At 37.9% G+C, this 26,752-nt stretch overlaps 1 protein-coding gene and 1 long non-coding RNA gene across 3 annotated transcripts in view; both read left to right on the top strand.

Moving 5' to 3' along the window:
* Nucleotides 1–26,752, top strand: part of LOC143345783 (uncharacterized) — a 455,578-nt gene that overhangs the window by 31,851 nt on the left and 396,975 nt on the right. The gene's annotated exons all lie outside the window — the stretch shown is intronic.
* Nucleotides 17,827–26,752, top strand: part of LOC143345786 (uncharacterized) — a 74,745-nt gene continuing 65,819 nt past the window's right edge. The window contains exon 1 of the long non-coding RNA XR_013080313.1: nucleotides 17,827–18,247. This is a non-coding gene — a long non-coding RNA (uncharacterized LOC143345786). The remainder of the gene's footprint in view (nucleotides 18,248–26,752) is intronic.

Genomic DNA, 26,752 nt, shown 5'->3' with positions numbered 1-26,752 from the left:
CCTCATTTTTACCACTTCGTATGTAGGTAAAGTCCACTTTTCTGGCACTATCTCAGTCCCGCTAATGCCGGAGAATAGGAATTTTACTGTACTACATCCCTTGATGAATGCATCCCCTCAGAATGTCTTGAAATGTTATCATAAAAAAATAAGAATATTCGATCGCTCGATGGTGTGTTTGTTATTGTAGGGCATTCATAATAATGCTAGAATTATTTGAAAATGACCATCATTACAGTCAACGTGTTAACGTATCTCTCAGGATGTGCGGGAAAGTTATCGAATAATAACTTGTAATAAATAATAACCACCTCGCAGCGTAGTGCCGTTCGCAGTTTCGAAAGACGACACGCAGCTTACCCAGGTACGACCGCTGTCGTTCGAAACAACCGAAGTTTAGTCGGATTTAGTTACCAAACTATCCGGCGAGCGACGATTTTACGCGCGCGTAACCGAAAATCCGGTTACCCCCCGTGGAAAGAGGTGTAACGATTAACGAGAAAGTTCTCAACCAGAGTTATAGTCGTCCGTATTACGCGTAATTTGTCTTACCCGTTCGCCGGGTACTTTGCAATTAAAATCCCGTTCCATTAATTACTTTCACGCCGCACGGATAAACTTAAGCCGCTTCTATTCTTCCGTTTGCAAATTTTATTTATTCTCAGTTACTCAAGCACGTTCGCTTTATTAAGTTTTATCTTCGCTCGTGGCGATTTTAATGAATAACGAAGTATTGCGAATGTCAGGCTTGAAAAATGGCCCCATTAATTTAGAAACGTCTGTTTCAAATTTCAAAGCAGCTGTAAAAACACTTCCTCCGACTAATGTGATAAACTTTCTTTTTCTACGGTTTGAATTATTTCACTTGCTCGTTACTTGTTGCAATTTTGGTTTCGGTACTGGCGATTATATCGCGTGGTAGTGTCGCTGAAAGGTACGATTATGCCAGAATGGGTGCCTATTTACGAATGAATGCGCGTGAATTGACAGAGATTGAAGTGAAACGAGCGATAGCCGAATCGACAAAGTCGTTAAACTATGATACTTAACGTAACTGGTTGAAACGCGACTTAATGGATACAATTATTTCCAGGGGCGTTAACGAAATGACAGAGAGAGAGAGAGAAATCTCGGTAGCTGTATATTTCAGATTTAAGTGAAATTTCGCGTTGGTGAATCGTCGATGAGTAATAGAGTCGTGTTATCGTAAACATTCGTTAACAGTGTACGTTATTCAAGTAACGGCAACTGCGTGGCAGCTGTCTATGCAATTACAGAAACAGGGCTGCCATAGCTGAATATTATGCTGTCCATAACGGAGAGTTTGCTTGCGCGCGTATATCTGTCTGCTGCACGTCAAATAGCTCATTTTCGCGAGAGCTGCAAAACCATGTACAATGCGATTCGTGGGTCTGTACAGTCGGTGAAAATTTAGCCTAGTCTTAGGAACAAGCTTTATTTATTTACACGATTCTAAAAGAAAACGTAACTCCGTCTAATAACGACCCTATTCGCGAATTCCTGTAATATTTCCCTCGTTAAAACTTTATCCGCCGCCACCCTGTTTTCAGCTATTAGCTCGGTGTTTGTTTGAAGTTTCACTCACATTCTCATAAATTATACTCACGGTGCACGGCTGCATGCGCCAGCTAATTAAAATACATTGCAGAAATAAACCAAACTATGAACGATCTTTCCCGTATGGAGCATGTAAATTTTTAACAAATCCCTCTCGCCCGCATACTCGCCGACGGGGTTTTGTTCCGTGAAGTTCCCTAGCAACGTTGAGACATTTAATTAAGACAGCGGCGCATCCTGTTGTCGAATTATTCGAAAATTATTGCAACGACAAGTTGATTGCTCGCGCGTCTTTTCAACGAGGGCACGCGAGCTCCCTTCGACTTGCAATTGAATCGCTCGTCGTCATTGCGATCCGTTTAAAATGCATGAGGAACTGATATCGCGAGATCACAATCGAGCAGCGACAATTACGATAAATCGCTGCAACAGGAGGAGCAATTTAATGCGCATTACGACCGCGAACCGGCGAGGAAAAAATGCGTGTACGACAACGGAACGCGGCGGAAGATGCACGCACACGAGCGGCCATTTTCATTCGAAAGAAACACGATATACGCGACATTCGGATTGTTCCGTGCGGTGAATGTCGTAATAATTAAAAATTGTTGCGTAGGTATGCCACACAAGCCGTAATTACGGATTCAAGTGCGCCTGTTGCTTAATTAGTAATTATTATGATTTCTGTTGCGAGCCCCATCCGCATGCTCGTTCCTCGCTCTACGGCTACATTCTACCGGGTGTAACCATTTATGGAATCGATAAAGAATGATATCTCTGTTTTATGACACACGACTGGGCATAAAAGTGACTCGAACTGTGTATATCTATCAGTAATAAAACATCCACGTCTGTAGACTCTAGTATACAGGGTGTTCGGCCACCCCTGAGAAAAATTTTAATAGAGGATTCTAGAGGCCAAAATAAGACGAAAATCAAGAATACCAATTTGTTGATGGAGGCTCCGTTAAAAAGTTATTAACAATTAAATTCAAAAATTTCAAATCCTTCTGGAAAAATTATTTTCGGTTGCGGGGGTCAATTACAATCATTTTTGGTGAATACACATACTTTCGAAATGCTACCCACTTTCGAGAAAAAAATTCGAGTAAGTGCTGAAAGGTTTGGGTGAAAAAAAAGACTTTCGAATCGTCTTGGAAAAATTATTTTTAGTTGCAGGGGTCAATTGCAAGCATTTTTGGTCAACAGACATACCCCCGAAATCCTACTCAGTTTCGAGACAAAAATTTATTACCGAAAATTTCATGTCTGACCATAGCGTTGATATGTTTCACTGAAATTTCATGCGTATCTTTAAAACATCATAACTTCTGAACGGATTGGACGATTTTAATGTTTAAAAAAGCAAACTACGCGTATTTTGATGGAGAATATGTACAAATCGCAAAAATATTCGAAAAGTTGGTCCTTGACCCCGCAAAATGAGAAAAACCCCATAAAAATGGTTCAATTTTCAAACAGCCATAACTCCTACAAATGTGAATATATTTCAATGAAACTTTTTTCTGAAGTAGAGCTCATGGGTACCTACAAAAAAGTATTAGACAACTTTTCTGTAGGGTGTCAAACAAAATTACTAAAAATGAAAAGGTAATTTTTAAGAAAAATCGACAGGGGGTAGGTGCCTAATTTTTCGAGGAAAAAAAAATTTTTAATTAATTCCGAAAAAATTATTTTCGGTTGCGGAGATCAATTGCAATCATTTTTGGTGAATAGATATACCTCCGAAATCTTGCGCATTTTCGAGAAAAAAATTCAGTATGGTCGGAACTTTAAACGTTAATAACTGTTTAACGAAGCCTTCATTAACAAATTGGTATTCTTGATTTTCGTCTTATTTTGGCCTCTAGAATCCTCTATTAAAATTTTTCTCAATGTTGGCCGAACACCCTGTATAAGTATAGGAAGAATCTTCGACCTAATAATAAAGGAAATTCCTTCTTAAAATGTTATTATTTTTTATCAATTGAGTTTCTAGTTCAGTTGGAACATATAAACGTGGCCTGCACAATGATATTATGTGTTTCAATCAATCCTAATTAGATAGTGAAATCAATGACAATCAGAGTACTGTATCTGTACTGTAGAAACAACAGAGATAGATTCGTTATTCGAGTTGTACCGGGAACCAGTCGAATATTCACAATAAATTGTATGAAAATGTATCATTCTACCACGTCAAATTAAACTTGAGTTTCTAACTTTAAAATAATATAAATTGTACATATTATAATAACGTTCTATTACGTTTCTGTATACATATTCGCACAAATTATTGTCAAACATAGTCGTTTTTAAAATTGACTTCCCTCGCTTTTAAACTAGGAAGCTCTTTACCAAATTTAATCGCCTCTACGTTATGAGCTTGTATGGTAAGCTACGCTTAAATATGATAATCGTATTTTGTTCATTAATATTTAAAATTGCTCCTCTTTCATTTCTTGTTAAAGAGCCCCTGGCAAAAGCACATGCTGATCAGTGTAATGCAATATATTACATACAAACTGAAATATGCTAAATTTATTTCAAACTGTTCTTATACCTACATGATAAAATAGTAGATATTTGATTATTATTTTTAGAGAGTTCGTACTATATGCGATTTTACTGTCTTTAGTTCTCAGTAACTTTCCTAATATGCTATACGTAACTCGAATAGAACCACGATCCACCACAAAATTTCAGAACAAATAGACTGACCCTGTTGAGAGGATCTGGTTGCAAGCAGATCCCAGTAGAAATAAATCGTCGAATAACTCCCAACCCTGCAAAACAATTTGAAAGGAAGAATTGGAAAACCGTGAACACTGGTTAGGAGCGATTATTAAATCAGGAGAAATATTTCCTAGCAGGTTAGCCACCTGTACACCCGTTAGATTTATGCACGCCCGGTACCAGTACCAAGGCTTGTTTACACTTTGGCGGAGAGTTAAGAGCTTCTCCCAGGCGCTAGGGTGCCGAGTAATCGACTTTCCTGACCCAGAAAGTCAAAAGGGCTTCGTTTACTTGCCGTCTGTCTCTCTCTCCCGTCCCTCTGCCATTCAGTCGGCCTCCTTCTCGCTCTTCCGCCCCTTCCGTTTGATTCTTATACCAGGCCGAGCGTCCTTTTCTCTTCTGCCTCTTGTCCCGCTTCCGCCTATTCTCTTTTTCCTCTCTCCTCCGGCGACTCGCGGATCCGACTGCCTGTCCTGCTTCCGGCTATCCTCCTGTCTGTTTCACTCTGTCTGCCAACCCCGGGCCGCCGATCTGCCCGAACAACCCCCGTGCCACCACCCGGTTTTCACGCTGGAGTGTCTCTTTCTCCGCGGAGTCGAGTCGAGTCGACTCGAGCGGAGTCGAGTAGAGTCGCGTCTGGATTCGGCGCTGCCGCGGAGATACGGTCGTATAGTTAAAATCGGGCACTGACCGAAAACTTCAATATTCCGGCTCTTTCACCGACGAGAGGACGAGGAAGGAGCCAAGTAGATATCGACAGTTTCCAGCAGAAACGAAGACGTGGCCGGGAGTAAAGAAACTCTGAGAGATCGGGCGGCGGTTCGGGTCGGGGGCGGTCTGAGGGAGCTCGAAAAACGCTTTCTGTGCCGCAACACGGGCTTCGGGATCAGGAATTGAGATGCCGCATCCGAAAGCGTTTCCAGCCCGTTTGAGTTCTCGGGACCCAGGGACCTTGATTCTTATTGCACCGAGATATTGTAAACGCGTGCTTTTGTGTGTCTCTGGCTTAAACTCGATCTTAAGAAGCGTTCGATGTTCTTTACCAGTCTCGATGCAAACGATGCTTATGAAAATCTTGTATGATCTACTCCCGCGGTGGCATCTGTCAGATTTCATTTTCGAAGACTTAAATCATCCCATTCGAATACCACGGTGATTTCGTATTTGTGATTTTGTAATCGAGACGATGACAAAGCATGAAAATGACTCGACTGAGAACTGCGAGTACAATTAGCGAACACAGAAATTACAATACAGACGAGAACAGTAGCGTTATGAATGTTAATGAAGAGAAGGATAATTCTATCGACACCCTGTCCGACGCGTTAAACAATTCAACGCCGTCGTTAACTTCAAATTGATTAAACTGTAAACGTCACGCGTGGTGTTTCTCTGTTAGTTATACATTGGATAGAGTAAACAGTCATTTACTATTAATCGCGTGCGCCATTTAAATCAAATATTTGATTGAAATTACGGTTTCACCGACCGCGTTATATAATGGTACAGAATACTCGGCGAACGAGCAAATCACAAATGATTTGAAGCAGAATTACTGAGCGTAAAAATGAACGAAAGGACGACGACGTTCCTTTGGAGATCGGTTCCTCGAGTATGCTCCAAAGTTATTAAAAGCCTGTTCGACCAATGTAACGACCGATTTCTCACGACCTCATTCTCCACCATCTTTACTTTGCAAGTTACTCGTACTTTGCCACGGAAAAGCACTTCCTTTTCAGCTTGTTCTGTAAACCATTCCCGATAATGTTCAATAATTCTCAACGGACTAAATATCGAAAAGTAATATTAAAAATAAATCTGTAAACAAGATTTATCTATTTTTCAGGTACAACTTTAGTAAAAAATAATGGTCTAAAATCATAAAATATCATCGCGTAGAAACTTACACAGTTCTTGACTAAGGACCGCCATAAATTGGAATTAAGCCTTTGCCCCAGTTTCGATTAAACGGAGAGAATGGTATGGTAATTCAAATAAAACTAGCTTTTGGAAGTTCGCTGAGAAGCGTATGTATAGGCATATTATTCCATGCTACGCCCTGTTCGACGTAACATTTTCGCCTTTAAAATTTAAGGGTTTAGAAAATGAAACATTCCCGAATAAACCAGAATCCTGAAGCGTCGCGCAGCATTCAGACGGACGCGCGAATCGCGAAAAGAAATGATGAATTACGATCGCGACTCATCGTCCTGGGACTCCCCCGCGTTTGTCAACAAGGGTGGCCAGGTATTTATTTCGAATTGAAAGGCAACCAAAACCGTTTGGCCTTTCATTTACGAGAAATCAACTCCGGTTGGCAGGCCGGCGTTCCCTTGAAATTCAAATCGCACCTACCGCGAGAAAGTAATAAAGGAGCGCTTTCATCATCGTCCTAGACGTCTGTGCTCGGCAAAAGAGCACTTAAAACCACCGCCAAGCCTCGCCATCATCGCGCCTCCTTCAGCCGCCACCGACAGCTTCTGTGTTTTCTTCCAACTTTTATATAAGCGCTGGCCTCTTCTTCTTCTTCTCCTCTCCACGTCAGCTCTGTTACACACTTCCCCGACCGACTATTCTTATTCCTTTCTTTACCTCCACCGTAACTCTTACATCTTCTACATTTTTTTTTTTCTACAAACACTTCTACTGTTCTTTTCTCTCCGCTTCGCGTCGATAATTCTTTTTCTACTCGGGACCGTTCGATCTATCAATGTTTTCGCCCTTGGTTATTTCTATTATTTTCCTTTTATTTCCCATTCGTGTTCCTTCCTCTGCTTCCATCGTAGCCCCTACGTCTTCTACTCGTCTCGTGTCGTAACTTTTCTTCGTTAGCTTTCCTTTTCTGCAGATTCGTCGATCTTTTCAAGGTTTTCGTTTCCCATCCGTTTCAATCGCGCCTTGCTTCTTTGCTTTTCTTTTGCTTCCTCTCGCCGGCTCTTTTACACTCTTTTCTGCCTGGCTACTCTTATTTCTTTACTTACTTCCACCGTAACTCTAACATCTACTTTTTTCTTACAAACACTTTTACCGTTCTTTTCTCGTCAGTGGCTCTTCTTTCCTTGGAAATGTTCGATTTATCAATGTTTTCACCCCAAAGTTTTTTCTATTACTTCTAGCTTTCTTTTCTTTCGAAAAGCCCCCCACCCCCTGCACTTTGCTCTGGCTACCTATTCTTATTCCTTCCTTTATTTCCATCGTGAGTCTTACATTGTCTTGTCTTCTTGGATCGTAACTTCCCTCCATTAATTCTTCTCTTTCTTAGACTCATCGGTCTTTTCAATGTTCTCGTCGCCAATTCATTTCAAGTGTTTTGTATTTCTAGGTCATATTCCATTCTTCAGGGTAGGTCAATTAGGTATTGTAGGTCGTCAAATACATGTTAACTTCAGCTACTTTGGCGTGATAATAAAAATTGATTTTATTTCGACTTTAATTTTAAATTCAATACAAAAAAATACATTTGAGCATTAATTATATATTTTCCACTTCGAAAACAAAATAGCCACGAAGAAATTAGTGTTCTTCGCATGTATTAGAAAAAGAAAATATTCTGTGACTAAAAGGATTTGGGAAACGCTGCTTTAGTTTCCGTGTACATTTATTTCCGTATATTTCCCGTGCTGTTTTTTCTTTACTTTCTTTTTTCAGCTCTATTACGCTTTCTCTAGTCACTTATTCTTTCTTTATTTTCCCCGTAACTCTTAAATCTTCTGCCTCTTTTATGTGAATTTTTCTATTTCTTTTTCGTTACTGCTTCCCATCGGTGGTTCTTCTTTTCCATGGTTTACTCATTCTACCCAATATTTTCCTCTTCGCTTTTTCTTTATACTTTGCACTTAATGTATCCTTTCTGTTTACGCTCATCAGTTTCGACTGTGTTTCAATTATTCCTGGACGTTCTCGTTGCTTGAATCCTTTCGATAATTCTTTTATGTTTCTTTTTCGACATAGTTTTCTTTTTATTCCGCCACGGTTCGAACGCGACAAATTGAATACTCATTTTAAATTGCTTCTTGTTCCTTCGTCTCCATTAATCGAGTCAAAGGTAGTTCTGCGTTTTAATTTAATTGTAATTAAAAGTTGGTGTCCCCCGTTAGAATCTGTTAAAGATTACCTTCTACTGAACCTTCATTCTACGCTATTTTTGAATTTGTTGATCTTTTGTTGCACGAAACTGTCTGATATTTTATTTGTAGAACATTTTTAATATTTTCTTTCTCTGGCCTACTGTTATAAATACATTTTATCGACAAACACGTTTGGATATTTAATTGGAACCATTGGAAGTTTTAACTGGTCACCTACATATCGTATGGAGTTATCGAGCCCCCTTTCCTATAAGTAAGAGCAAACGCGAGTCACTTGGTTACGATAGTTGGAGATACGGAGTCAAGAGACCAAAGCTTAAATCGAGTTTGCTCCTTGTATCGAATTTTGCAGGAAGTGCACTCCCCGGTGTGCAGCTGGCTATCGGAAGAGTCGCTAAGACATTATCGATTTAGCCGGCGATCCACAGAATGTATCGCCTAAATTTATTTGGACCTAACGGCGGGAATACCGTGAATACTACCTAAATCGAATTCCAACGATAGAAGACGGTCCAAATTCAATGAAGTTATTCTTCCGTATCGACAAAGAGTCAAATTACACAATATTTGTGTCTTCGTATCTCAATTCCTACGAAAATTAATTATAACAATATTTTCAAATTCATAGAACATCAAGTAATACTCGTATCTAAACTAATTGCAAACTTCAAGTTGGATTTCTAGTTACTAACTAGTATTTCATCAACCAGAAAATTCTCCTCGTGACAATGAGATCGTGATTTTCAATTATTACCTACTAATACGGAAATCCTATGGTCCCAAAACTAATAATCATTCCATCTAACAGAGAATGTGCATACGAAATTCTCTTAAACTCGAAGACGTATACGTAATTCAGTTCAAACTTCTAGTTCTTGATTTTAATTAGCGCCCCGACAATTAAACGAAGTTTGCCTATTAATCGATCGTCGAAATTACCCCCTAGTCTTATCAGGGTTGATATTCATAGGAATATAAGGAATGTTGGGAGAGCTATTGCCATCTTTCGAGTAGAAATCAAATGGATTCTGTTTCAACGACGGTCGTTCGACCAGGAAACTTCCATACCGACCACTGGATGCACTTCTTTGCAGTCGACCTGCAGTAGAAAACAATCTTATGACTGAGTAGTTCGAGCCAGCACCACAGAAAAGGTGCACAAGTGTATCGAACTTTCGTGGCCCAAACTGACTGCCGTACCGACCTAAAAACTGAAAAAAACAGGTGATATTCCCGTCCTCTTCTCTTATTTGGGCAAAAAAACGCGAATAATCCTTCGCAACGCTAATAAAAAACCGCTGTCAGTTCTTATTCGCAACGCTACTTCAAAAACAAACACGAAGAATATAACCGACCGCAACTCTAAAAGTAATAAAAATCGGTCCACTATATTTGCAACGCGATAATGTTCACATTTCGCAGCACTAATACAAGCCGAGATTAGTTTTAATACGCAACATTACTCTGGAAGAAAACGCGAAAAACTCTCATCGTTCGCAACACTAAAGTTATCTATAAAACTAATTATTTGCAAAATTATCTAGACAAGTAACGCGAACAATATTCATTTCTCGCAACTCTAATGCAAACCACGATCTGTGTTTACTCGCGACACTACTCTGAAAGGAAACGCGAAAATATTCATCCTTCGCAACGCTAAAAGTAATCGCGATAAGTCTTAATTATTCGCAACGCTACTTTGAAATCAATCGCGATCATTCATAATTCGCGACACTAATGCAAACCGCGATTTGTTTGGGGGGGAAATGATGATTGTTCTGGAACAAGTACCATCTGAAAAACTACTAAATACTACAACTACAGTCGAGTATAGCGACAAAGTAGGAACACAGAATGATTTTCCATCCTCATCCGAAGATGAAGATGCAGAACCATTTGTTGCAGCCCACTCTTGCGACAGTTTGTCAGGGCCTCTTCGACTCATCGAGTCTTTTCTTTTTTCGACGGTCCTGCCAAAGCCTGAAACTTAAATCTAGACTCGAGATTCCGTGCAATACGCAGTCCTCTGACAATTCCAGGAATTGTTATCGGAACAGGTGTGTGGAAACTCGAGCGGGACGAGCGTTTCGGGGAGCCTACCGCGAACGAACGCGACCGCGACGAGCGACTGTAAAGCCGCATGATTCCAAGAACCGAAAGTAAAACCAAAACAAACGGTATAAACTGTTCGAATCGGCTAACATTTCGACTCTTAAAATCGAACTACAGGAATAGGTCTACCACGTGAATAAAATCTGTAGCAGCCCTACCCTGACCCTACCTACTTAGGTCTAACACACATACCAGAAAGCAAGTTACCTACCTACCTAACTCTATATTTAAAAAATTGCAAAACTCATTCTCGCAAACGTACACTCCACGGTTCTCATACATAATGTCCGGGCGCAAGAGCCTAAACTAGAGAGGATTCCCCGGGGTTCCTCCGACACCCGAACATTGCAAACATTCACACTCTAAAGTACGTACCAATTTCCTGAAATCGGCTGACAAAGGCTAATGACTATTGCGTTTTTATATTTACACAGAAACATTTATATAGAATGTGTTGATATAATATACTCTTTGAAAAAATATATTTTATATATGCTTTTATACAGGGTGTTCACCTGGGAAAAATTTTAATGGGAGATTCTAGAGGGCAAAATAAGATGAAAATCAAGAATATCAATTTCTTGACTGAGGCTTCATTGAAAGTTATTAAAAAATTGAAGTAAAAAATTTTAAATCATTCTGGAAAAATTATTTTTGGTTGAGGGGCTCAATTACAATCATTTTTGGTGAATAGACATATCCTTGAAATCCTACGCATTTTCGAGAAAAAAATTGTTTACTGAAAATCTAATGTGAGGCCAGAAATGCTTCCCTGAAATTTCATGCATATCTTTAAAACGTCATAACTTCTGAAAGGATTGGACGATTTTAATGTTTAAAAAAGCAATCAACGCGTATTTTAGTGAAAAATATGTAGAAATTCTAAAAATATTGGAAAAGTTGCTCCTTGAACCCGTAAAATTAGGAAAACCCCATAAAAGTGGTCCAATTTTCAAATAGCCATAACTCCTACAATAGCGAATATACTTTATTGAAATTTTGGGGGGAAATAGAGTTCATGGATACACATAAAAAAGTATTAAACAACTTTTTTGTATAGCACCAACCAAATTTATTAAAAATGAAAAACAAATTTTTAAGAAAAATCGACAGGGTAGGTGCCTCAATTTTTCGGCGAAACTAAAAAATTTCAAATCGTTCTGGAAAAATTATTTTGGATTATAGAAGTCAATAACAATCATTTTTGGTCAATAGACATACCCCCAAAATCCTACCCACTTTCTAGAAAAAAATTCAAGGATGTGTGAAATTTTTCGACAAAATTAAAAAATTTCAAATCGTTCTGGAAAAATTATTTTCGGTTGCAGGGGTCAATTACAATAATTTTTGGTAAATCGGCCTACCCTCGAAATCCTACTCATTTTTTAGAAAAAAATTCAGAACGGGCAAAAATTTAAATGTTAATAACATTGTAACGAAGCCTCCATCAACAAATTAGTATTCTTGATTTTCGTCTTATTTTGGCCTCTAGAATCTCCCATTAAAATTTTTCCCAGGAATGGCCGAACACCCTGTATATTTATTTATTCGTTATGTCGAACGCGTAATGTTATGAAATCCAATATTATTTGTAAATTATAATGGATTTTAAAACGACGCACTTCCACATCCTAACCACACACACACATGTGGAGAGTACGTCGTGCACAGTTCACTAACCAATATCAGCCGCTAAAGTATATTATTATAAATTTTTACAAACTAAATCATCGTGCCCATTGCCTTCGCTCATGCAAGTAGCACCTGGGCACGTGCATGAGTTCAGGCAACGAACACAGAAAAGTGACCTGAAAATCCTGATCTAGAAAGAGTGGTTAATAAATAACAAAGTATAACGAAACGGTATATTGAAAGCAAAATACATTAATACTGAAAAATGTTACTTTTATAGAAAATTATTGAAATTTAAATTTTTTTATTTAAAAGGACAAACATTAATCAAGGTTTTACGATAAAATAGTTTACTTTGAAAATTTGAGACAAATCATTTAAATAAATTTATTAAATTATTAATTCAAATATTAATTATCCTCAATCGATTCAGGTGTGAAAGTAAATTTGTAAAAATTTGAAAATAGTTTACCATGCTTGTTACTTTCACTCGAAAATCGACTAATCGCGAAATGTTTTTTTGTACTTAATATATTATACATCATATGTTGTAATAATTAAGGAAATGATCAATATTCAAAAAGCTGTCTTCCTGAGGTTAACAGGTTAATGAAAATATTCATTTTATAAATATTTAATATATTAGAGAAATAAAAATGTTTGAATGAAAGTCTATAATAATATTTTCTATAATCATCAATTTCTATTTTAACATGAAATAAGATAAATATAAAAACAGATCAATATTTAATATATGAACAATATTATCAAGAGAATTATCATTGTATACTGAATTTAATCAAAAGTAAAGCCATTCATATTATAAAAATTAGTGTGTAATTTTATTGTAATTGATATTTATATTTAAACATTATTGAATTATATGCTCATATTCATTTAATATGTAGCATTTATCATGTTAAAAAACGCGATGTACAAAAAAACCCTAGCCTGAACTAAGAAATAAAACAATATATGTTCCTATTCACGGGTATTAAAAATACCCGCGGTCGCTATACTCGCTAAAAATACTATCTATACAACCGGTCACCCGTGTTGATTCGGACCTTTCGTCCTACAACATGATTGGGGACCGGAGGAATAAAAAACGCATGCGACATACTAATTGTTGACGATGATCAAGTCATACTTCTGCTGCCCAATAGAAGTGAACAGCAAAGTCATCTGCAGAGTCCTCGTTTCCAGGATGTAGAGACGAAATCTAGAAACTGTAAAAAAACAAGAAAAAAATTATCATCTATCGTAAAAATAATAAACATTTCATAATTGAATATAAAAAACTACGTTCAAAACTAATCACAGGTTTCTGATCATTTAGACAATTTTAAATTGATAGTAAAATTTGAAAATATTAGTTTTTCTAAACATGCATAGAATAATATAGGATATACTTACATTTTTTGCTCATGAAGCATCGCCCAAAAGTCCTCTTTAGTGAAACACTGACTCTAATACCGATAACGAACGATTCTAATTTTTGAACAATAATTAAAAAAAATAATAAAGATTTATAAAACAAAAAGAGCCACGATGCTCTGGGAAAAATTTATGAATGCGTACTAAACACTGATTCGACTTACGCGTGTGCTAAAATATAAACGCAACTCTATTCGAAGCAACTGTGCTTCATAAAACAACGAACTACTTTACGAAACAAATTGATTCTATAGACCGCATTGCACGCGGTCATCAAAATGTCTGAAAGAAAACCTGAAATTAGAAATAAAAAATTAACAACAATCTTTTCTTACTTTTCTGTTGCTCATAGAAAATACTGTGTTTTAATAAAAATAATTGTTCAATCCGAAAGCATTACATTATAACCTTTAATTATTAATTAAGTCAAATAAATATTTAATATCTATAAAGATGCAATGGCGAACAAACAGTCGTTGTCTAACGACGCCCTCTGAAACCGTTACACAATCGAAATCACGAACGAGTCATAATTCGAAATCTATTTCACTTTTAACTCAATACAGACCTGTCTATTCATCGATTTGAGACTACATTAAATAATAAATCGGTAGGAAGACCAAAAGATATAAACATTTGTAGGTAGATACTCACTTGTTATATTAAAGCTGATTTCACCGAAATTCCACAGCAAATTCCTTACTTTCGACATTTTGAGACATCGAGGAGTCCGTTGCTGTTCCGCTAGCGTACCTTCCCCCCGAATTGCAGCGATCAAATCCTGTAACAAGAATATGACACGAATTTCGATCAAATGTTTATAATTAATGCACTTATATGTTCATGAAGCATCAACTGAAACCGAAATGTGGTCTATGAGTTGATAATTTCGTTTAGAAGTATCATAATTAACGTCGATTAAACGTGGAAGAAAAGACGCGAAGCAGATTCAACGTTTTTCGCGATTCAGACTAAATTTGTAATAAAAACGTGTTAATATTGAACAAAAGTACCAATTCAGGGAGACAAGGAGTAGTAGTAGCGATTATAAACATTTAAATGACAATAATTGAACAGTACATACCTAATTAGATGCGAAGCAGTTTACACGTCCAACCATACCAATCTTCAGAGGACGAATGACGTCACGAAAGCAGAGCAGTCGCTAACCGTTGAAGAGTAATGGGTGGGGGGTAGAGTGAGGTAGTCACGTAGTCCCGCGCCACGATTCTCGCTGTGTTTTCGAAAGAAAGGTTAAATCTTAGATCTCGAATATCTGAAAATAAGTAAAATAAATACCGAAATATGCTCGACAAACAATCAATTAATTAATGATTTATTATCGTTACATTCTTGTGATGTCAGAATGCACAGCATTCATTGGTCCATTGTCATTGGCTCATTGTCATTGGCTCATTGCTAATGGTTCATTGTCATTGGTTCTGCGTGAACATCGAATATCGATCTCGTTATGGAACACATAAGAAACTAGATCGATTAAAATATATTAATTCTAACCATAGAAACAGATAATATGTTAATATTAACTTTCAATCTAAATTTCAATCCGTTTTTTGTCTAAATGTTTCTGTGTGTAGTATATTTTCTAGTTACTTGTTTTAATTCTCACGTTCAGTCCATTAGTTTGTAGAGCAGGCATAGGTGGAGCAGACGTCACAAACGATACTTTTTTCGTAATACGAGTGAAGGGTACAGACAATGCATACTGTAGTCGTGTAAAGCGATCGTTTTTCGCGTCAGACGGACAAGGAATTCGTGAATCTTTCTCCAAGGTGAAGTCGAGCAGTTGACGACTGAGAATATAAACACAGGCTATCCGAGTTTTCAAAACACAGGTGTTCCGAATTACTGTCCTTGGATTACGAATGCTAGCAATGGTAAGAATAAAATTTCTTTCGAAAGATATTCTAGAATACATAAGAAATAGGTACAGAGTTTGTGTCTTACGACGTACAATATACGTATCGTGAAAAATTAATATTTTTGTGTATTCATTGCGTGTGACGTTACAAAAGGACAACGGTACGCGTTCCATCCCTTTGCAGTCGAAATCATCTTTTCCTCCGGTCAGATTTCATCAGTTACAAACAACCAGTGGCGACTGAAGCATGGAACGACAGAGTGAGTAAAAAAGAAATTACTACATTCATTCTTAAAAGAGAAATCGATAGAATTTGTGTAATTCGTACAGAAACAAAGTGACATTTATCTTGTCCCTATTGTTACAAATATAATCGTCGAAATCAGATTCCAATCTTGTATTTAATCTTGCGTAAAGAATAGACTGCGAGGTTAGTTGAGTGAAGAAAGTAGTTCGCATATAGAAAGAGGTTAGGTAGTACCGACATACATATGCGTTCATCGTCAATTTGAACGTTCTTAAATAACATATACGTTCAAAATAGAAAACATTTGAGTATTATTTAATATATAAATAACTGTCAATCTAAAGTTTCGTGGAGGTAGCAATAGAGGACGAGATTTTTATCCTATCGTTACCGACTCCAGTGAGTGGAATGAAAACGGTTCCAGAAATCACCGTCCTTAACCGTGGAGTGCGCTGCATAGCCATTAATTTTTCTCGTGGTCGGTATCATATAACCATCTCTTATCCGTTGGGTACGATTTATCAGCCGAATTTTATTTAGTAAAGCCATCTTTTCAACGACAATAACTGAATTGTTTTACGAATCATTCAACGCTTTGTTATCTTAGTTGCATACATCGTTTACAGGAACAGGAAATACTCAACATAATTTTCCGATAACAGATACACTGTTTTAAATTCTTGTCTAAACTATTTATAATTACGTTCGGCTAGACTTCTCAATCTTCTACCATACGTATATACATACGCACAATACACATTGTAAAGTACGTAAGTTTCAGTTAAAGATGCACGCTATTATCTAAGATCTAATATGCGCATACATTTGAATCCTAACGCTATGCTTCCTCTTCGGAAAGTACACACATTTCTACTATTATTATCTAACATATATCCTTGTCACTGCTGTTTTCTCCTCAGTGTATGCAAAATATAATAAAACTACTTAATAATTTTAGCAATAATGTGAACATTCGAGCATATAAAAATATGTAAATCGGTTTTTATAGATTTATACAAGCGTATAAAACAGGTATATAAATTTCAGAAGTTTTTAATGAATGTTTCTCAAGTTTGAAAGGCGTAAAAGATTGTTACTTAGATTACATTTCGCCCGACATTGATTTATGTAAATAATGATGATCTTCCAAGAATCATCGATTTAGTTCACCGCAACGGTTCATCCATGTACGTGACTCGAATCAGCTGGTGGCAAAATATAATATTTAAATACATTATCAGTATCCTCATTATTCAACCAGGGCAAATATGCGAGTACTTTCGTCTAGATTCGAAGCTAGTAAAATACTTATAAAATGTTTAAATAGTTTCCTAGTACCCCCGTTACTCGAGCAATTTAAATACGTGAAATTTGTTTAGTTTGATAAATAATGATTTATCTGAATTCTACTTTGTTCGAAGTTAGTAGTCGAATATTTACAAAATATTAAAATAGCTTCCTAGTACCCTCGTTACTCGAACAATTTAAATATGTGATTTAGTTTGATAAATAATAATTTATCTAAATTCTACTTTGTTCGAAGTTAGTTCGTAATAGTCGAATATTTACAAAATATTAAAATAGCTTCCTAGTACTCTAGTTACTCGAACAATTTAAATATGTGATTTAGTTTGATAAATAATGATTTATCTGAATTCTACTTTGTTCGAAGTTAGTTCGTAGTAGTGGAATATTTACAAAATATTAAAATAGTTTACTAGTACCCTCGTTACTCGAGCAATTTAAGTATGTGATTTAGTTTGATAAATAACGATTTATTTTAATTTTATATATTCGAAGTTAGTTCGTAGTAATCGTATACATGCAAAATATTTAGTTTTCCAATATCGTTGTTATTCAAGCAGGACATATGCACGAACAGTTTTTTATTTTGATAAATAACGATACGATATTCGAATCCTCCGAGATTGGAGGTTGGTTGGCGGCAGTGGGATACTTGTAAAATATTCAAATAGTTTAATATTCGGATCCGAGCCCTCTCCGGGACCAGGTAGGACGGATACGCGTGAGCTGTGCACGCGCGTGAGTAGGGATAACGTGGCGCGTGGGGCTGCGCCGGCTTACGGTTGTCACTTGTCAGTCTGCCGCGAACGCTCCTGTGGTGTGGATCGTGTGCCGCGTCTCGTTCCGTCTGTGTTTTCATTATTTCGAAGCCGCGAGTGGGGTGATCGTTGGAAAATAAACATTAATGTCATCGTCGAGGAGCGTTCCGGAAGACGCGTCACCGCGTCTCGTCGCGGCGTACAAAACGGAACGACGTCTCGCTCGTGTCGATCGGTGCACGTCTGACAGTGCCGTTTGATTTCGCGCCCCCCCACCGAAATATATTTCGTGTTCGCGACTACGTCCTAGCGGAAGGAAACCCAATCGGTGCAGGACGTTACGTTTCCTCGTGCTTGGTGAGAAATTGTGCTCGTGTTCGGTGAAACTTGTTTGTGTTCCTCTTGTGCCATTGGATTACCACCGGAGCGCGCCGTTTCCACACGACTCGCGAACAGGAGGAAAGGACAGCCAGTGAGTCCATGTTATTTCGCTCGTTCCTGGGTAATTGTTAGGTCGGTGCACGGGAAATATGGCTTTTACCCTCGGCTTTTTAAACCTCGTTCGGTAGAGATAGCTGCGTACCTCGCGATTGTTTACGCTTTTACCCAAAACCAACAGGCTTTGGTACTCCCTTGCGATAAGAATAAAAAATCTGAGCATTTAAAATTTACAATTTGTCGTCGGAACCAGCGAGTCGAATAGAAAATGTAACAACTCCAACGTCGGTTAATCGAGGCTTTTTGATATTTGTACGACTCGAGATTTTTCCTTAACAATAGAAAAAACCCTGTTGTCTTTTTAATACGATGTATAACAGCAGTCAATCAATTGTCATTCATCTCGTGTTATCGTACCATAGAGCATTCGAACATGAATGGAGCGATATTTGGCGTTCACCAACCTAATACAAGACAGGTCGAACGTTTCGTGCGAAGCAACGGGCGAAGTGGCGCAAAAAGGAGTTACATAAATATTTACGCGTTCATTTACTGCGAAATGAACACGACCGTTGTACGGGAGCGGGCACGTAAACATAGCACGAGCGTCGAATACCTCGAAAAATTGTATTTCGCGAAAGAGGGAGAGAGTAAATCAGGTGTCTCGTTTTCGACACAGGTGAGATCCATCTCGCACGTTGCTACGTAAAATGTTTGGTCTGCGCTTATTGTGTAAGACGCGTTGCGTGCATTGACCGTGGGACCAGTGACAAATTATATTTCGAGCGAAATTCGCGTGCACGCGCGTCTCGACCAAAGTCTTCGCGTTGCAGTTGGGATATATTCGACCAAATAGTCGATACGTTTAATCGTATTTACCGTTATTGGTCCTCGACGGTCATATTTAGTTAAATAAAGCTCGTGAAACCTGTCCAATTTCAGTGATTATCGAAACTGCGTGATTTTCACGTTTCAAAATCGCATTATGCAAACGATACGCTTTGCCACCGATTCAACATTTATTTGCGCAAAACTGCGGCGAACTGCTCGCGTAAAATTTGAATTTGAACGAGACAACGAATACACGATGCTCTCAGAATTATTCATTTAAATCTTGGCTAAATTGTAATCCGCGTGAAATTATTTACTCGTCGTCGTAGCGTCGCGTGATTCTATTTCTATTGTAATAATAATTTTATACTTTTGTCGCGCGTCGCGTGTGAAATTTGGACATGAAATGTACTTTTAACGAGTTTCACGAATTATTGTCTGAAAAACTGCGTAGGTATGTAAATAAAATGAACGTTCAATTTATAGTGGAATTTTCGCTGTTTTTCCATGTCGACGCTGAATGGAGAGTACAAACGCGGTAGAATAAAGTATTTTGAAATTCCAAATCACCGAACTGGACTACCCATGTTTACTACTTTTTTTATCAAACGCCACAACGACGAGTATTACACGATTTTTACAGTAACGGGAACTGGACTTCGATTCGCGCTTTTGCTGTTTATGCGTCGAAATCAATGTCGAGCGAAATTTAAATTCAAATCAGTCGCAGTTACCTTCCTACGCGTCGAATCATTATCGAGGCCTCCGCCGCTTCGTAGCTCGAATCCGTCTTTATTTATCGTCTATAAATCACTGAAAGAAACGTGGGTTGATGCTTGTCCCACGGTCAAGTTATTACGCTCGTAATTCGACGTACGATCGAGGCTCCCAGCGTCGAGAAGACGATCGAGACAGCGCAACGCGCTAAATTCGAAAAAGTAAAAACTCGAGTCTCGGACGCCTATTGATGCGAGTCAACGTCGCGTCGCTCCAATTACTTCAATTATAGTAGCGTCACGCTGATTCGAGCGCACAATGGATTTTTTAATGGCGCCTGTTTTTGATTGGTCTTGCGTGGAACGACGTTGGAAATTCGCAATTAATTGCAGTTGTTTTTCCGGCGCCAAGCATTGCTTTATATATTTTTAAACTAGAAACTATTCAGTTCATATTAAAATTGTAGTATATAATTTTCCTCGATGAACTTTCGTTTCATTTGGAGGTCTACAAAATTTTTTTTTTTAAACTGCAGTCAAATAGTTGCAATTGGGAACAGTCACTGAAGAATAGAATTGCACCCAAGTCCATTTTGCATCTCTTTTACGTAGAGTCAACGTTTTCTCCGTTTCTAGTAGCAAAACAACACGGTAGATCTGAAACTCGGAGCACTCGAATCAGCTTGGCAGCGTTCGTCGATCAGAATTTCAAAAGTTGTACCGCTCCAGGGCGCGCTAGCGCGTCGAATCGCTTCACTTTCAAGTTCACCGGCCTGAGATTCGAGCAATCTCCGTTTCGATCGTCCCGCGAAACGCCGAGGAGCCTCGACCGTCGACCATTTTTCTAACCCAGTTTCCTTGGCAAGCGTGTGCAACCCGGTCGACTCACGGGAGACTCTCTCATCAACACACGAGTGCTGGCGGCCGGTTGGCACACCTGTTGTTCGAGTTTCACGCGAGCTGGCTCGCTTTAAGCCCGCGTGCACGCTCGCAAAATCTGCTTTCGCGACAACGATTCACGAAATCGTACCATCCACACCTATACGGGCTCGTTTCTCGCGTATTATCCGATAAACAAACTATCATTTCACCGGGATGCGACGTGAGATCGCGTGCATAAGTTTGATGAACCGTAGAGCAAGGTTGAGCAACGAGATATCGAATGACATCGTTGACTAGGCTCCTCCTTCGCACCGGAGCCACTCCCTCCGGGGATATTGTTAATGTTGTCGGATAGTACGTTCTGGCCCGCCTTGGTGTTCCTGTTGCGCGGGTTGAACGAAGGAGAAACGGAATCCGTCGCAAACGACGGCCATGGTGACCTAAATCCGACACGACGAGAACGACCGTGACGAGAGCAATGTAATTTCTCATCCGTCGCTCGACGTGTGCAGCGATGGAATTATTGAAATTTTCGAGCAATTAAGGACAATTCGAGCAAATCGTGCCGACGAGTAGTGCCGATTCGGAGGAACGCCGTGCACGGACGTGTAACCGTGATTGATGCGAGGTAAATCAAGTTTCGCGTGGCCGGACCTGACTAGAAAATTGGTTGCAATCGTTAATAAAAAATAGAAATCACGAAATCGACAGAAGCTATTTTGTTTTCATCGAACGATCTTATCGAGTTTTAAAGAGGCAATTTGCTGTTGGTTGTTTTACATTTTAATTAACTTCTTAAACCAAAGGATGGTACGTAATATCTTGCATACAATCTTGAGCAATTTTGTAAGGAAATTTATATTTTCAAGATAATCGTTAAGGTAGTGGATATGTTCGACTAACTGTTAATGAGACGATCAAAGAGTAGTAAAATAAAAATTTTGCGTTCGTGTGTTACATAACTCGAGCAACGAGGAAATGGACGGTCGTTACGTCCAGTGATTTCGTTTTATCATTGAAAAGCCAACACGACTAATTAAAGGGCGTCGGTGTCTTTTAATATTACGAAGCTATCGACAGTTCATTAAAATGCAAAATTATTTCGTTGTTAAGCGCGTTTAAAAGGTCCATTTATACGTCGTGGAATCGACGATAATTGAAGTGTAACATTTCCTTCGAACCAGTAAATTTAATGGTTCCAGCGGAGAAAGCTGAGTGTGGTTTTATATACTCTCTCGCGATACTATGTAAATATGCTCTGGTTGTTCCTCAAAAAGAATCAGGTCGATCGAAACACGTTTAATTTTACTATTCCGTAAATTCCGTCTCTCCTATAGTTTTCACATACGTACGTGATTCGTCTTTTCAGAATTATTTATAGTTTCCATGTTTGCACGCTTGCCAACGAAACGTAAAAATATTATAATAATCCTGTATATTGTATTTTGTAGAAAAAAGTGAAATGGTAAATGAAGATTAAAATGGTAATATTTTCATTTACATTGTGTCGCACAAAATATTACCCATGAAATTAATGTGCGAAATTTTCAGTTTGCGTCGACCTCATTTTAATTTTACGAACCTCCGTGCGAATATCGATAAATGGATGTGGTATGCAAAACATTAAAGCGCGAATGGTACATTCTCGTTGTTCGATAATATCGTCGACTAATTACCGTGTAAAACTGATGAAAAGAGAAACATTAATTGTAGCTATATTCCCTACGATAAAAGAATTAAATCAATATTGTTCTTATAATTACTGCAAGGATAAAGCTTTGGACGAATACAATTTTAGGATGAACCGATTTAATCTCATCTCGTGATTTTATTCTAAACATTCTCTAATTAAGCTGCTGGTGCATATGACTGTAAACTAGGAATATTAATTTTGCATGTATTAACAAGACAGCATTAATAAGTTCGATAATGTATGCATATACATTCAGTAAATTTCTGCAATGTAATCTCGTATTCTTGTAACGATTGCGTAATAATGAAGACAGGCATACTCACTGTCAAGATCATAAATACACTCCTTGACAGTGTTTTCTTTGCAAATTTCAATATTCCAACTATTTATTATCATACTAGATCGATAGTAAAACATTAATACATTATCTTAACAATCTTAAAACTTGATAGTAATATGAATACTCAATTTCGTATTTAGGAATAATTACAAAAAAAAAATACCGTGACCCCGATATTTGGCCATTGTATACCGTGTCTGCGCATTCTGAACGCCAGAAGCTACGGGGACCACATGCACCCGGATATCCGTGAACGGAAATCGTAATTAATAATTTCGGCGCTCTCCCGTATGGTGGTTCGAGGCCACCCTACTTTTCTGCGTCCCTCGCAGTCTGTTCTTTCGAACAATAGGTTCCACTCGGCGCGAAGGTGTCTTTTCGTTCACCTGGGGAGGCAGTATTGTACCTAACTTACGCCCATTCATGTGGTACGTGGGGTTGAAAATTAGATAACCCACTCCGCGATGCACAGCTGCACGGATCTCTTTGGAAACTGGTTTCTCACGCAGTACAATGTACAGCGAGATTAGAATTAAATTTGTACTAACATTTTGTCGGCCAAGTTTCCTTTCAATGCAGCCTTCGCGAAAATTTTATTTACACTCTGCATCGAAATGCACAAACACCTCGAACTAAGTTTTCTGGCAGGAATCGAAAACGATCTTAACGAATAAAGATATGTTCTTTAGAATTATTTAATAAATAGTAAAAGGGTGAAATCAGTCTGGCTTTTCGAATTATTATGCGTTTCAAAATTATTGTCAAAGCTCTCCGGGTTTTAGCAAAGTCTACCATCAGGTTTATATTGACAAAGCTTAAACAGGGATCTGCTAACGCAACAGTTATGAAACACATATTGTAAACACAGGGTATATGAAGGCATCACTAGTATTTGAGCAGTCCGCCATAACTTCGTTATTACACTTTAATATTTACTTGCATATCGCTTGGGATTAATTACCTTTCTATGGCGGGATTCACGTCATGCGCTAATTTTACATAGTCCTGTTCACTATGGTAAAATTACTATGGCAAAAATACTTGTGTAGCAAACTAACAAACATTGTTTCACACGTTCTTTCCTTCAAAATTCCATATGAATCGATCTGATAAAGTTGTGTTATTTTTTGTTTTAAAAAAAAAGGGAACGGTATGCAAGTATTTACAACTTATTGAAAACAGGAATACAAGTTGTAAAATTGATTGAAATATTGTTCGTGGGAGTATGTAAATTCTGTACGAATTGAACAAACACGGTGTGCAACAATAGTGCTCGCGATCATCCTGTTATTGTTTGTATTCCTATATTGTTCTCGCAAAACGTGTGACAGACGTGCAGGCGAATTTACCTGGGCGCGGCAAACGTCGATGTCAGCTTCGTACACTGGTCAGTAGAAAGGGAGCTAAAAATTAGTTAAACCGCCCACCCTCTGATTCCCCTCTCGCACGTCCAGCCTGGTTGCTGGCTGTTCGATAGCGAAAGCAAGAAACAGTATACGGAACTGTTCAAAACACGTTTGCACGCGCACGATACGCGAGAACTAACATTTCAAATAAATACTAATAATTAAACAGAGTCGATAGCAATCTTGTTTGCTTTTATTTTGAACAGTTGTCGCAAGTATTTATGCATTCGTTGACAAAGAAACGATTATTTTCTATTTTCGAACATTTTAGTTATTCGAAACATGCTACGGACGGAATATATTAAAGATAAGTATTTCCTAACAGAAACGGGTTATGTAAGAACTCTCTGCATACCCATTAACGATTACGGCTTTTGTTTTTATTCGCTAATAAGTGGACCATAATTAACTAATTTAATTTTAATCATTTATCTAGACAAAATTTAAGTATAGAATTTCTCAAATTACAGGAACATATATAATTCATATAATAGGCAATATTGTATGTGACATTATATATTTTTACAAAGATAAACTTAAAGTTAGATATAAAGTTGATATGAAAGATTACAATATTGTTGAACATTGATATAGCTTATAAACTGTGTTCTCTCCATTGATGATACCCGAAAAATATTTACTCATTTTTTAACAAAATAGTCGTTAGTTACCTAACATTAAATCAGTTAAAACTGGCTTCTGTGAATAAATATAAATAGTAGCCTTAATTTCGCTCTATTTAGCCGGAGAAAAATCGTTCGTGTAATCTGAGAAATTCTGTTTCAAGAGTGATAGTAAGGTTTCACAATCGTAGCTTCTTCTATCAGCGCATTGCAGGATTAACCTGCAATCGTCGAGGTTCTCCACCGACTGGCGCCGTGTTTCATATCTTCTGTTTATTTGTAGTCATTTTTTTCTACGTGGCGGTGGTATCGCCCTTCTGTTATGCGACAAGTCTTACGCGTCACCGGTCTCTTGATTAGCCGGTGCACCGAGATTAGACCTGCCCGTGGACGTATACCGGTTTTACGACGGTAATTCGTCCTGAGGTTCGTGATAACAGAGCGGAGGCTACGTAGAAATCGACTCGTCGGATTCCATTCTTTCGCTACGTTGAAAGTTTTCGGTTTCGTTTTAGGCCACGAGGAAACGACGAAAGGGGCTGTTTGCTCGCGAATTCCGCGAGTGCACTGTCCTCGAATAGAGCGAGATTTCCTGACTTCCGAGATCCCTCTGCACGCTCCGTCCACAAATGTAATATTTGCCTCCATTGCGCGCACGCAAGTGGGCTAAATATTTGCCAGTCTCCTCTGTGTGCTTTACTTGGTTAGCGTACCACTACGCAGTTGATGGATTTCCTTCGTGGTATTGGATTCTGCAATTTCAGACTATGTACAGCCAACAATATTCCTAATAGTTGCATTTTCATTTAACCTATAATTACGTTCGGATATATATCTGCAGTTTCAACGTTAAAAATCTGTTTCGTTATACTCAGTGTAAACTTCACGAACGTTATTGCTATTAGAAACTAGGACACATCAATCTGTAATCTTTTGTAAAGGATGTTTGAGAGTATTGGCAGAGACTTTTACCTACTATTGTATCGTACAAAGGCCAATGTCTTGAGAATTCAGTGTGTCAACGATACTATGCGACCTCGAGCTGGATATGTTATATGAATTGCTGTTTGCATTCTCGGTAATAGCACAGTCCATTCTATTAGGACTTACTCATGCTGTTTCTATAGTGTTCACATATAATGGATTCCTTGCAACTCCTTTTGCTTGCATTTTATGTTCTCAGTCTCCTTCTTATCATTGACCATGTATGAAGGTAGAGTAAGATATTTACTTATGAAAAAGAAGAATAGAAAAGTCGAATCAGCAAATTACCAATATTTCTTGAGTACATAATTTAACTCTAGTCGTTTCAAATAATCTCATAATTTATTTAATGTATATTCGTCGAAACATTTTTGCCCATTGTTCGAGTCTTTCTCAATGGCATAAATTAAAGTAGAATAATTATAGGAAAGATATCAGATGGAACAGTTCTTTAAAATGTGTTTTAGTAAAACTGTTAAGGCCAATCTTAAACGCGATATATTTTACGCGTTGCAAAATCTCAGTGGTTGCATTGAAATTAATTTTTACCGTTTTAGAAAAAGTATCTCCCATTCATTAGCCGTTGAATAAGCAGAGACATAGAAATGCAATTCATAGAAGACGACCTTAATAATCGAGGCTGTCTATGAATACATCGCGCATATGCGCGAGGGATCAAGGTCGATTTCATTGCCGATCAAACAGGGTGGTCATTAAGCCCTCGTAGATCCTCTTTTAATGGACATTCCACTCTAGTTACGTTCATTTCTGATGCTTTGATTTACGCAATGCTCAATCATTTTAGTATTTTCTACTCCCTCAATTCCTTGAATGCAATTAAGAATACGGTATGCTATCGCAACGATCTTGCTTTGATATATTCGCGTAATTGAGTTTCGTTTCTCTAAATGCACGTCTTTCATAATTTAGTGGAATGCTTCGTCGACACTGTTATTCCTCCGTTTCGTTAATTTAATTTCAAATTAAACGTTTTTGATATCTATACATATTTATTTCTTGCATTTATATAATTTTCAATGAATTATTATTGGATTGGACAATAC

Source organism: Colletes latitarsis, chromosome 9, assembly GCF_051014445.1.
Source record: "Colletes latitarsis isolate SP2378_abdomen chromosome 9, iyColLati1, whole genome shotgun sequence".
In the NCBI taxonomy this organism is placed as follows: Eukaryota; Metazoa; Arthropoda; class Insecta; order Hymenoptera; family Colletidae; genus Colletes; species Colletes latitarsis.
Note: the sequence above shows the minus strand (reverse complement) of the source record. Positions and strands in the feature narration are given on the sequence as shown.